Source organism: Triturus cristatus, chromosome 2_1 (assembly GCF_964204655.1).
Source record: "Triturus cristatus chromosome 2_1, aTriCri1.1, whole genome shotgun sequence".
NCBI classification, from domain to species: Eukaryota; Metazoa; Chordata; class Amphibia; order Caudata; family Salamandridae; genus Triturus; species Triturus cristatus.
The window spans coordinates 358,100,165-358,112,220 of NC_140581.1; the positions used below are offsets into that span (position 1 = coordinate 358,100,165).

At 47.1% G+C, this 12,056-nt stretch overlaps 1 protein-coding gene across 1 annotated transcript in view; it reads right to left on the minus strand.

Annotated features, from left to right (window-relative positions):
• The window catches only part of LOC146864194 (chondroitin sulfate proteoglycan 4-like), a 432,950-nt gene that overhangs the window by 275,415 nt on the left and 145,479 nt on the right, over positions 1–12,056 (minus strand). The gene's annotated exons all lie outside the window — the stretch shown is intronic.

Below are 12,056 nucleotides of genomic sequence, written 5' to 3' on the forward strand. Positions count from 1 at the left end.
ATCTCTCCAAAACCTGACTTGGTTAACGCAATTTCTCACATGCCACCTCCATCTTCTAGAGAGGAACTTATGAAGTTTTTTGGAATGGCTGAGTATTATAATAAATTTGTAGAAGGATTTGCAGAACATTGCTCGAGTATGAGAGCACTTTTGAGGAAAGGTGTGGAATTCAAATGGTCTCGGGAGTGTGATGAGGAATTTGTTAGGCTCAAGGAAAAACTTCAGAATGCACCTAACCTTAAAGGTTTTAATCCCTCTAGAACTTCTGTGGTAACTACGGATGCAAGTGTTAAAGGGTTGGGTGCGGTGTTACAACAAGAGAGTGAGAAAGGTTTGGAAACTATCACTTTCATTTCTAGAGGTCTTAAAGATACAGAAACACGCTACTCTGTGATTGAGCGTGAGGCTCTTGCAGTGTTTTGGGCCATCAGAAAGTTAAAGTAATTTTTGTGGGGTACAAAAGTTTTGGTTAAATCTGATCACAAACCCCTCTGTGAGATATTTTTTAAAAAGGGTATTGATCAGGTTTCTGGAAGAATAAGTAGGTGGGTCATAGCTCTTCAAGAGTATGATTTTCAGATGAAATACATCCCAGGTATTGAGAATACTGTAGCTGATGCTCTTTCTAGGCTGGTTGAGGGTTCTGGTGATGAAGAAGACACGGATGATTGGCTTGAGAGTGATTCACATGTGTGTTTGGTCACTGGAGGTATTATTGATGAGGATCAATGGCGGATTAAGTAATCTCGGGATTCTGTATTGTCTGAAGTGATGTCTTTAATAAAGAATGGTTGGAAGAAGAAAAACGCTGGGTCGCTTGAAGCTACAAAGTTTTTGGGTGTGAAGGATGAGTTGGGAGTGTATAATGGTGTCTTGGTACGTGGAACACGGTTAATACCTCCATTGGAGGTAAGGAAAGTTTTGGCGGATATGGCGCATGATTTGCACTCAGGTATGTCCAGGACGAAAGAGCGACTTTGTTCCACTTATTGGTGGCCTGGTATGGACCTACAAGTAGAAAGGGTAATTAGAGATTGCATGGTGTGTGCCACAAGTGAGAAGTCGAAACTTGTAAGAGTTCAACCTATGATCATCAGGGAACTTCCAAGTGGACCTTGGAACGAAGTAGCACTGGATATTGTGGGTCCTATTCATCACAATGGACAACAGAATATTATTTTGGTGCTTTTGGATTTATTTTCAAGGTGGCCTGAGATACAGTTTACATCTGGTATAGAGACTATTCATGTGATTAGGTTTCTTGAAAATATCATGGCTAGGGAAGGATTTCCAGAGTCAATCCTAACGGATAATGGGGTGCAACTGGTCTCGAAAGAAATGGAAACATTTCTTAAGGATAGACGCATAAAACATAAACAATGTTCCCTATATCACCCGGAAACCAATGGAATGGTTGAGAGGTTCAATAGGGTGATTAAGGAGACGATTTCTTTAGCAAAAAGCTCTGGAAAAAATTGGAAAGAACAAGTTTTGAGAAAAGTTGAAGACTACAGGCTGACTCCACACAGTTCGACGGGTCAGTCTCCCTTTGTTCTTTTTAGAGGGAGGGCTCCTTGTACTCAGGTGGAACCCTCATGGGTTCGACGTTTGGGTGATACTGTTTCAAGTTCATTCGACAAGAATGCTGAAGGGTGGAGGAAAAGGGAAGAGAAAAAGTGTTTAGATAGGAAGGAAAATTTTGATGCAAGAAAATCTGCTAAGCAAACGGTAGTTAAGATTGGAGATAAAGTGGTTGTAAGACTTCCGGGTTCAAAGGTGAAATTCTGAGCCTATGCGAGTGGTCAAAGTGTTTAATAATGCTATAAGGACTAATGATCATAAGATTTGGAACTTGGGAAGAATTTTTGTATGTTCTGATTCTAATGTGGATCCAAAGAATATGTCAGGAGATGATTCTGTTTTGTCTGATCTCTCACGCAAATCCTCTAGGGTTCAAAGGAGGCCAGAATATTTGAAAGATTATATTTCATGATTTGTTGTGTCTTTTTAGCATGTGTAATTTGAAAGTTTACTTCATGTTTTGTGGTGCTCATTTTTAATGTGTGTTTCTTGTTTTTCTGCTGGGATGTTTGTTCAACTCATGCACTTATTTTATGTGTTTCTTTGGGTTGACGTGTGTGGTATCCTGGGTGTCATAGTGATGTTTCCTTGACACCTAGATATCTCTTGCTCATTGTTAGGTCATAGGAATGTTCAATCTGTTGCCTAGGTTAGAGAATGTGATGTTTGAATAGGGTTCTAACAGCAGGGGCGGTTGGGAGGAGAAACTGTGATCGTGATAGAGCTGGATGTAGGGTTGGATGGGTCCTATTATACTTTGTGAATAAACCTGCTTATACTTGATGAATCTTCTTCTCCAAGTGGTCTTACTTCATATAAAGGAGATTCTCACATTAGTCCTATATATTTTTATTGACGGAGCAGAAAGCTGCTCCCTCGTGAAAAGTACAGAGGGTATACTCATCTCTCCATCCAGTAAGAAAGCAAAATTTCCGCCTGTAAAACAAGAATGAAAAAGAACAAAACCAACCAGTTTTTGTATTTCAACACATTTTTTAATTATGAATGCACCGACACACCACCGCACTCCCAACGTGCTCGGTGTGCTTTCACTATTTCCACTCGTGCCCCCATTAAAAAACCTTCATTTTTTAATGAGGGCACATGTTGCTAATATACATTTATATACACACACACACTCACTTGACATACAAAAGAAACGTCACTCGGAGGTTATGGGTTTCATACAACAGTTTAACTTTACATTACAGTCTACTGACCTGTGCTCTGACTGGCACCGAGAAAAAGGTCTGGTCACACTACAATTCAGAAAGTACCAAAAGGTCCCACTTCAGCTTAATTTCATACACACACGGCATGGAGAGTAGTGCTCCCCTCCAGGTACCCTGACCTCACATTACTGAAGACAGGCCTAGGCATCTGCACACACGCTAGATTAGTGTGACATCAGGATCAAAATAAATTTCAGGATACCAGTTCCACATGCAGTTGGGACTCACAGCAGGGGAACATGCCAGTTTACCCTCCGGGGAACATTCTGCCTCAATGATCTACATATCAAGTTACAATGGAGTCAAAACATTGAAGCATTTTTCTCCAAACTTTATAACCTCAGGACCACATCAGCTTTGCTTTAAGTGCTACTCTAGCTCTCAGTTTAAAGGAAAATTTTCTTCAAGATCCTATGCATTGACCATTGATTATTACAAAGAATAGGACCATCCTTCTTCCAGAGGACATTTTGCATGAATGCTCCAAGATCTACCTCGGAATAAAAAACCAAAAGTCTGGCTCATGCTCCCGGCTACAAAATGAAACTTCCATGACCACTAGCCTTTTACAAAGTGCTCAAGAGCATGTCTGTGTCCATTCACAGGAGTCACTAGGTCTTCTAAGGTTCCATGGATTATATGGACTACTCCGTTTAGATGGGGCCATGGCAAAAATACAGAACAAACTGGACAGATGCTGTACCAGCTGCTCACTACCCAACCATTAGGGCACATTTTTTAAAACTGACCAACATACAAAGAGTTCATCAGTCATTAGTGCACACACATACATTACAACACACTCTAGAACATCTGAACACCTCCTCCTACATATAGCCTCATAACTCCGATATCTCTGACCTACACACATACGCAATCATGTCCACCTGCTTCATCATTGAGAGGGCGCATCGGGCCCTCATGCAGAAGCCGCCACCAGGGGCCTGACCTCGCCCGGTCATAGCGAAAGTTCTCAACTATCATGATCGGGACGCTATCCTGAAACAAGCCCACCTTAAGGAGCCACTACATTTCGATAATGCTCACATCCTTATATTTCCTGATAACACTCGCCTTGTTCAGCAGAAGCGTCACGGCGGCGAAGGCCCGCCTTCGGGACCTAAAGCTGCTGTATTCTCTCCTGTATCCAGCTAAGCTGAGGGTGGTCTATCAGTCACACATGTGGTTCTTTGATTCTCCTGAAGCTGTCTTTCAATGGACTGACGAGACGGTAAGGGTATGTTCGCATACACAGGCCACCAAAAGTCAAAGTTAAGGGACACAGACGCTCAGTTTCCAGGTGCCGCTCGCAGTCTCATGTTGATGCCAGCAGATCGGCTTCAGTGCCCCGTTCGGGGAAGCCAGCCTAGTGATCCATGCGGGACTTTCCTGGTGGATTGCCACTTGTACATTTCTATTTCAACTGTCGAAGCCTATGATCAGGCTTCTATCCCCTGTGGACCTTTGTGGTCCGGGGGACAGCCCGGGTGTACAAGGGGGGGCTTATGGGGATCCATTGGCGGAGGTGGGCCAATAGCTCCCGTTGGGGTCACCATGCCGCCTCCACCGCGACAGATACTTCAGTGTTTTTGAGGTATTGGGGTGGGGTTCCTGGGGATGTTGTTGATCACTATTTGTGAGTTGTTTATTTGTTTCTCAGCAGTTTTTTGTTTTCTTGATTACGGTCTGGGGGATTGCTTTGATTTCACTGCACGTTCATATTGCTGCCATATGTCTCCGCGTATTTATAGGTCGCCACAGGTCCTGCCTATGGTACTGATTGTGTTATTGTATGTCCACTCCGGTAGCTAGCCGTGGCCTACTGTGGGGTCCCTTCGGATCGTGAGTTGGAATGTCAGGGGGGCGCTTGATAAAGTCAAGAGGTGGGGCGATACTTCATCAGGCTAAGCGTTATCAGGCTGATGTTCTAATGTTGCAGAGATATGGGTATTCCCGGGTCTTTCATTCTGGGTTCACGAGGGGTTCCCGGGAGGTGGCACTTCTCATCCACCGTAGAGTTCCATATGTTCACTCTAAGACGTGGGCAGACACCCATGGAAGGTATGTTTTTATTCAAGGATCCATTTATGAGGAACAGGTGGTACTGGGCAGTGTATACGCCCCTCCCCCCGTCCTGGACGTTAGTTGAATGCATAATGACTTTGTGGGCGGACGTTCCGGATGGGGTGGCAGTAGTGGGTGGTGACTGGAATGATGTCATGGATGGGGCGCAAGATAGATGGCGCCGAGTGGGAGCACCAACCGACTAAATTGTCCTCCTTGGTGTCGGGCCTGGGCTGGGTGAACTCCTGGCGACACAGCACGCGGAGGAGCAGGGCTTCACTTATTTTTCAGCGGTTCATGAATCGTTTTCACGGTTAGATTATGTCTTCATACCAGCTGCCACAGTTGGGAGAGTGTCGGGCGCATAAATCCTCCCCAGGGGTCTGTCGGACCACTCCCCGGTTGCGCTTAGGTTACGGCTCGGCTCTGCGAGGCCCCCTTTTCCTTGGCATCTCTCCCCCTGGCATTTGCAGGATGACCAGTACAGGGCTAATTTGAGGGAAGCCATTGCACATTATTTTGATGTTAATGTGGGCTCGGTGACGACCGCTGTGCCGTTGTGGGAAGCGATGAAGTCGACTATTCGGGGTGTGGATATGGCCTACTGCTCCGCGGCTCTCCAAAAAAGAGTCCTTGGTACACTCGAAGGCCCATCTGTTAGAATTGGAACGCGCTGGTAGAGAGGAGGGGGGAGCGCTGGCGCGTCAACAACTGATAATGGCGAGGCAATCGCATGTGGATTTGTTGCTGGACGAGGCTAGATTGGCGTGGCTGGCGTCCCGCAGTAGGATCTATCAGTGGGGCGATAAGTCCAGAAAATTGCTCCATCGACTATGCCAGAGGGCAGCGAGTTTCCTGGTTCTGCCTGGGCTTCTGGGGCCAGATGGGAGGACATTCGGTGATCCCTTAGATCTTGCGGAGAGCTTTGCGCATTATTATGCCGATTTATATGCCCCACGGGAGTCCCTGCCAGAGGACGTGGTTCGTCGTTTTATTACTGATCTTCCGCCTCGGTCTCTCTCTGATGAAGCTCGTGAGGCCTTAGATCTCTCGCTTATGGTGGAGGAAATTGGTGCGGCGTTGGGTGACCTGCGTTCCGGGAAGGTCCCGGGGCCCAATGGATTCCCCTGTGAGTTCTTTAAGAGATACTTCTCGCAAGTGGGACCCCATCTCCTACAGGTGGTGGAGGAGGCGCGTGAGCGTGGGTGCCTGCCGCGGGACTGGAGACACACCGAGGTGTTTTTTTTTTCAAAAGCCAGGCTGCCCTCCGGACCAACACTCTTCATATCATCCCATTTCATTATTGCATATCGAGGCCAAGATATTGGCCAAGGCGTTGGCCACTCGCCTTTGTTCCCATATCACCTCGCTGGTCCAAATGGACCAGGCGGGCTTCATCCCTTAACGGGCCACACGGCACAATATTCGGCGGGCGCACATTGCCATAGACATGATTTGGAGGTCGGATGTCCCAGCGGCACTCTTGTTGGCGGATATGGACAGGGCCTTTGATACCCTTAGTTTGCCATATCTTTTTGTGCTCCTAGATAACTTGAATTTGGGCCCACACTTTTTGGCCTATTTAAAACTTCTCTATACGCAGCTCACGGCGTCGGTCCGGCTTGCGGGAGCGGTCTCTTTCACTTTTTCGATTGGGCGGGGTACCCGCTGTTGCCCTTTTTATTCACCCTCGCGATGGAGCCATTGGCGGCGTGGGCGCGGATTGATGACATGTGGCGGGCTTCGAATGGGCGTCGGGACTATCGGACTGAATCGCGCTCTACGCGGACAATGTTCTTTTCTTCTTGGCCAATGTTAATAGGACGGGCCCTAGATTGCTGCGTATTATGGAAATATTTGGGGAGACTTCAGGCCTGTTTATGCACGCCTGAAAGTCCGTGTTGTGGACATTAGGGCGTCCGGTGGAACTGGGCCCCTGGGCTTCTGCGGTGCAGGTCACCTCAGTCGGCATGAAATATTTGGGTGTCTTTTTATCCAGTTCAGCAGGCGAGTCTTGGGACCGTAATGTGGCGCCGGTTTGGGTATGTGTGCACGACGAATTGCGAACTTGGTCTGGCTGCCCCTTTCTCTTCCAGGTTGGTCGGCCATTTTTAAAATGGTCTTGTTGCCGCGTTTGCTGTATCAGCTGCAAAATTATCCATTCCTGTTAAGCCTTCTTGGTTCCGTCAGGTTAATTCAGTTCTGGGACAGTTCCTTTGGAATGGGAAAATAGCTAGGGTGGCGCTCCGGACCGGTTTTCAGTCCACATATTGTGGCGGTCTGGCCACCTCGGATGTCCAGTCCTATTATGTGGCCTCGCAATTATTGATTTTGAATGATTGGTGGTATGGGGACCGCTCAGATCTGGCGTAAGCAGTGGAACGGTACCAGATGGGATCCTGTTCTTTACACACGATCCTGTATTCAGCCTCTATTCGTGGGATGTTGCCGTCCACTACGAGTGTAGTTTCCAGACTTGGAGGCAGGCCCTGCGCAGGATAGGGTGGTGGGGCAGGTTGACACAGGAGACTCCCCTCTGGTCTAATGGCGGGTTGCCGCAGCTTGCGGGTCTGGGGGGCTTCAGTGTTCAGGATAATATCAGGATCTTTACCCTTGGGGATGTTATGCGGGGCACCATTCTCAAATCTTTTCAGGATCTTCAGCGGGAATATCAGATTCCGAAAACGCAATTTTTCAAATATCTGCAGTTCAGACATGCTATTCTTCCCAATGTAGCGGAGTTGGTGTTTCTTCCCGAGTTTAGCCCTGTTGAAGCCAAAGTATTTATGGGGACCTACAAGACCATAACATTTCTATAATATATTAAACCCTGGTGACAAACAGTTCCACCGAGCTAGATAAATTCAGGGAAAGGTGGGAAGATGACCTGGGTCCCTTGGATGAGGAAGACTGGACGGAAGCGCCTGCGTCCCCTCGGGGAGCGGCGATCGCCATGCGTCTCCGGTTGATCCAATTTAACTATCTCCGCCGAGTATATTATACTCTCGTTCGATTGTGGAGGGCTGGCCTGATAAAGTCCCCGGTGTGCCTACGCTGCGGCTCAGGGGAACACTCTATTTCACACAATTTGGCAGTGCTCAGTGATAGAAAGGTTCTGGTGAAGAGTTCTGGCTTGCCTCACGGAGGTTTTGGAGTGGGAGCTCCCTTACTCCCCAAAATTGCTGCTGCTACATGTAATGGAGGTGGTGGGGGGGAATATCTATAAGCGCCACTTGATGATGCTGGGCTTTACGCTGGCTAAGCGGGACATTGCCTGTACGTGGAAGGCTAAGGCTCCACCCCCGCTGTCAGCGTGGAAAAATGGGTTGGACTTTAATATGGGGCTGGAGGTTCCCAGTTTTCAGGCACGTGGGTGCCCGATGAAGTATTATAAGATCTGGAAGAGGTGGGCGGTTATCGGGGCTTGGATCTAGAGCCCCTGTCGTGAGAGATGTGACACTTGAGGGTTAGGCTGGGTAGGAGTTGTGGTTCTGGACTAGAAGGGTCCTGTGAATGGTGTTTTCTCTTTCTGTGCGGGCGACTGTGTATTAATATTGGTGGTGCGTAAAGACAGTGCGGGGGGGTTTGTTTCCTTAAAATTTCAAGTTTTATATTAGGTTTATGTAAAATGCCAACACAACATGTTTTGTGCAATATGTGGCAGGTTGTCTCTATGTTACAGAGCTCTGCATTGCTTGTGACAATTGACGAAATAAAATGTATTGTTAAAAAAAAAAAAAGAAGACCTCCTCACTGACCATAACGGAGCCACGCACATACAGGAAGAAGCACTTTTAAAGGTACGTTAATTAGTGATAACAAACAGTTGAAATCTTTTGCTATGGTGGAACAATGGTAGTGCTAATGTTGCATCCAGAGGGTGCTAGCAATATTTGTTATTATTTACTTAGGTTTTCCTACACACAAATAAGCATTATGGACACAACCAGTATGTGATGATGCAAAATTGTAAATAAGTAACAGTGCACATATAAATAACTGGAAGTACCATAATAAGATAAATTGAGTGATAATTTCTACCCCTCTAACAAATAACTAACAATGCTTAGTATGAAATGGTAAAACAAGGAAATGGCAGCACATTAGTTTGTAGACATAAAAACATAGCTTATTACAGCACTAAGATTATAAAAGAATGTACTAGGACACTAAGTGTTAGACCTGGCACCTTGGCGTGAGTCTCCCTTCCACTTTTTGCTGATGTGCCTCATGTGTTTTGTTGGTGTTAGCTGCTCAGGGCACTGTGCCACTGCCAAACAGTGCCACAGTGCAAGTGCTCCCTGTGAAAAGTGTATACATTGATTGGTTTCCATGTTTGGCTTATTTGGTTTACTATCAGCCCCTAGTAAAGTGCACCAGGAGTGCCAGGGCTTGTAAATGCAGATGCTGCTGGTGGCACTGCAGCACTGGTTGTGCCACCCACAGAAGCAGCCTAGTAAAATGTGTCTAAGGTCTGCCATTGCAGAACCTGCGTGCAGTCTGGTACGGTCATGCTGACTGCGCAAGTGCACCTACTTGCCAGTCCCTAAACCTTCCCTTAACTACATATTAGTCACCCCTATGGTAGGCCCAAGGGCAGGGTGCATTGTAAGCATAAGGTAGGACCTGCCCTGATGTGTGAGGCATGTCCGAATAGTGAATTACAGCCATTTTCGTTTTTCTCTATTGAAAGGCTACCTGCTCTCCATAGGCCAGAATGGGCTGCTGGAATTATTACACTCTATAATCCCAGCGGACTCAGAGAGCATGGTAGAAAGTCAAGTTTAGTATGCCTGAACTCAGAATAATAAAATATTTATTTTAGTGAAGTTTATTTTAATATCCTGTGTTTGTAAATACTACTTTTAGAAAGTTAGTATTTACTTGCCTAACCATTTCAGTCCGCCTCTGCTGTGTGTGTGTGTGCTGTCTAGTTGCAGTGAGGGGCAGGGCTGGGGAATTCCAGGAGACAGGCTGGCTGCCAGGTGGTGGGTAGAGAGATTACACCAGGATGGGTGGGAGGAGTACACCTTGACTCTGAATAGGGCTGTGCTCTGCCACCACAATGCTGCCTCTTCCCCCTGTGGAGTGTCTGATGTCTCTGCCCTGTGCACTGAAAGGAAAGAGCAGAGTCACCACAACAAAGTGCTCCAAAACCGGACTGAGCCAGGCACAGGCCCTCTGGCCACAAAGAACAAAATAAACTGTGTATAAAAGAAGGAGCCCTGCTCCTAAGAATTTAGAACCGGTTGACGCCAAGAAGAAACTCTGCCTGAAGAGAAGGACCTGGGAAAGCTACATGGAGGAGTACTGTCTCTAGCCTGAGAGACTGGCCTGTGGTGGGTGCCTTTCTGCAAGGAGAGAGGAAGAAAAGACTGAAAGACTTTTTATCCACTTGTGCATCTTAAACAATCTCCAAGGGCTTGCTTGTGAACTTGCCCCCTGAACTGCGCCGCAGGAACAGTGGGCGCTACCCCTCCCTTGAAGAAGGAAGCTGCTTCTGGTGTATTCCCCCCTTCAGCGCTGACTCCGGAGACCTGAGTGCGACTGGGAATCTGTCCCGCACTCTGAGAGCCTGTGTGCCCCATCCCGCCGAGCAAAGTGACCTCGGAACGACTGTGCCGCAGTTGGCATCGTAACGGCCTGCCCCGCCTGGCCTGAGCACCGCAAACTGCTGCCCCCTCGAGCCGGAGCTCGCACCGCAAGAACAGACCGTCCGGTCCAAATAACGTGAGTCTGTGGCCCCCGAGCTGTAGAGCACACCGTAAAGACCGCCTGCACCTGAGCTCGCCTCTCCAGGACGACGCCCTGCTGACAGCGCCTCGCCGCTGGAATCACCTCAAGCCGCCGCCCCCTCCCTCTTCAACATTGAGATGGACGTCGAGATCAAGAGCCGCCCCACAACACATCGCTGTCCTCCGAGAAGCAGGACCGCACCGCGACGTGGGACTCCCCCTCAACGCCTGCTGACTCGCCTCGAACCGCCAAGAGAAAGCAAGATACTGTGGCTTACACGCAGCGTACGGCTGCATTGTAGAGAACTGTGCACTTCATTCTAGTAAACAGTACGTCGCGTACTGCATTGAAATTGACCGCCCCATACGCTTGCTCACGCGGGAAGCGTGAGGTATAGTGGAGCTCTGCCTGTAAGGCGGTACGAAGCGTACAAAGAGCACTACGAAGCGCACAGACCTAAAAGAAGTGCCGTAAACAACAAAGCCTTGCATTTAGAAGAACTGTGGCATCCTCTTAAAGAATTGGAACATTTTGACAGTAACTGGAACCGTTTTTTCTTAAAAAGTAAAAGACTGTAATTGAAGCCCGCTTGAGAATCCTATATAAAGAAATATATTTTTACAAATACAGTCTTGTGCCTCTGTGTGGTGGGTTAGTGATTGTTGTGGGACATTGCAAATGCTTAACTATATGTACACTGGAGTTTAGCCTGACTGCTCGCGCCACACTACCTAGAGGGTTAGCAGGGGTTATTTTCTGAGAGTAATCCTTTGCCCTGACTTAGAGGAGAGGGTCCCTGCTTGTCGCAAGTGCATACCCTCGCCAACCAGAGACACCCGATTCTAACACTCAGCAAGTCCGATTTGAAACTGAAGACGAAAACAATCAGTGTATACAAAGAGATACCTTTGGATGAAAGAGTAGTGAGACGAAAGGCGATCCAACACATTAAATATGGAAATAATGAAAATTACAACAAACGGAAGGGGAAGTGATCAAGAGCATTTTATTTGCAGCCGCGGCCCATGCGGGTAAGAGCGGTGAGGCCAAGGGGGGATTTCTACGGGCGATGACGAGGGAAAATGAAGTAAGTAATTAATTTTCCTGTCATCACCGTTGAAATCACCCCCCATCCCCCACCCGGCTCCACAGCTCTTACCTGCACGAGCCGTGGCTGTTTATTTGATATTGGTAGAAAACGGGTGCAATTAAAGAAAATAGAAGGAATAGGAAGTAATAAAGTATGAATAAACTAGACGTGAGCATGAGGGATAGTTACTGAAGGAGTAGCTGTGGGATGAGCCAAATGAAAATAATGAGTTCACTCAAATAAAAAAATTCAAATGAAAAGGCTGCTGAGGTATACAAGTTTAAGAAGAGAACGTATGTATACCTGTGCTTTTAATTTCAAAGGTAAACATATTTATAAAGCCAAGAATAAAG